The 1,762-nt window shown below is 40.0% G+C and overlaps 1 pseudogene; it reads left to right on the top strand.

Moving 5' to 3' along the window:
- Positions 1-382: 382 nt before the first annotated feature.
- Positions 383-1,540, top strand: LOC143565991 (mitogen-activated protein kinase kinase kinase 18 pseudogene; annotated as a pseudogene).
- The last annotated feature ends 222 nt before the right edge of the window (positions 1,541-1,762 follow it).

Here is a 1,762-nt window from a genome sequence, read left to right as displayed (position 1 = left end):
AAGATGCCTTCTTTCTATTATAAAAAAAAACCATATAGGATTTATTTCGTATAAGATACATATATACATCGAGTGATGGTATGGAATTCACTGATCACAATACACTATTCATTTTTATTTTTTAACATTTAACAAATCTCACACTACATAGGAGCACAGGTATGTCATATCCTGGTCAATTTAATTTATTATTAAAAAAAACAAAACATAAAAACAGATAAAAGACCCAACTGTCATAAAAGTATAAAACCTATAAAAAAATCAAACCTCGTTGTATCATGTCTATGTAATCACTTATTACGCATATATAAACACACAACACATCTCTTCTCCTCATAAATCCCAAATCTCACACACAAACACTTCAAATTCTCTCACCACAATGAGCTGGACAAGGGGCCCCACCATCGGCCGTGGCTCCACCGCCACCGTCGCCGTCGCCACCACCGTCTCCGGCGACCTTCTCGCCGTCAAATCCACCGACCTCTCAACCTCTCAACTCTTACAAAAAGAACAACACATTCTGTCACAATTAGCCTCCAAACATGTAATCAAATACATGGGTTTTGATATTAATTATTATAACAATAAACCCATGTATAACATGTTCATGGAGTATGCCACCGGTGGATCAGTTCATGACGTCATCAAGAAATCCGGTGGATCATTGCATCCATCTTTGATCCGATTTTATACCTATCAAGTATTACTCGGATTGGATTACCTTCATTGTAATAATATAGTGCATTGTGATATCAAGTGCCGGAATTTATTATTATGTGAAGATGGTGTCAAGATTGGTGATTTGGGTTGTGCTAAATTGGCGGGAAAAAATGATAATAATAACAATAATAATTATAATAATTTTGAATTTTCCGGTACACCGGTTTTTATGGCGCCGGAGGTGGCCCGAGGCGAATCGCAGGGGTTTGCAGCTGATGTGTGGGCGGTCGGGTGTTCGGTTATCGAAATGGCAACCGGGTTTAACCCGTGGCGGGAAATGGATGATCCGGTGGCGGTTTTATACCGAATTGGATACTCCGGTGACCTGCCGGAGTTGCCGGAATGTTTGCCGGCGAAGGGTAAAGATTTCTTGGAAAAATGTTTTAAAAAAGATGTTGAAGAAAGGTGGACAGTTAAAGAGCTTTTGCAACACCCTTTTGTCCGGAATTTGAATTCGGGTGGTTCGGGGACGAGGAATTCGCCTACGAGTACATTGGATCAAGGTTTTTGGGAATGTTTAGTGACGCCGGAAAATTCGCCGGCGCCGGCGAGGGTGGTGGGGTTTTCCGGTGAGGGTCCGGTGGAGAGGATCAGGCAGTTGGGGGAAGCTAGTTCTTCGGGTTTGCCGGATTGGGACGACGAAGAGGAGTGGATCGCGGTGAGGAGTGATTGGAATGAGGAGATGAATGTAGATGATGAAGTAGAAGAGATTGAAAGCTTAGTTGTAGATGAAGCTTATATGGTTTTAGAGTGTTCTAGTTTAAGAGTTTTTGATTTAGATCATATAGTTAATGATATTATATTGGTTGGTAAATAAAAGAGTTTGTTTTTGTTTACAATCTTCTTATTTCTTTTAAAGAATACCATTTTGTGTTAGGGGTAGTTATAGTTATGTTAATTGTTAACTAGAGTTGTTTATGAGTTGAGTTGAGGTAGATTCAGGCTAGTGTGAGCTCGACTCAAATTCTAAACCGGCATGGCTTGGGTTGACTCAAAATTTGAAACGGAGCGAAAACTTAAACTTGAGTTTCATGTTATT

Source organism: Bidens hawaiensis, unplaced genomic scaffold (genome assembly GCF_021521415.1).
Source record: "Bidens hawaiensis isolate Kalapana, Puna unplaced genomic scaffold, B.hawaiensis_p1.1 tig00022670_1, whole genome shotgun sequence".
NCBI classification, from domain to species: domain Eukaryota; kingdom Viridiplantae; phylum Streptophyta; class Magnoliopsida; order Asterales; family Asteraceae; genus Bidens; species Bidens hawaiensis.
This window is presented reverse-complemented; position numbering and strand designations above follow the sequence as displayed.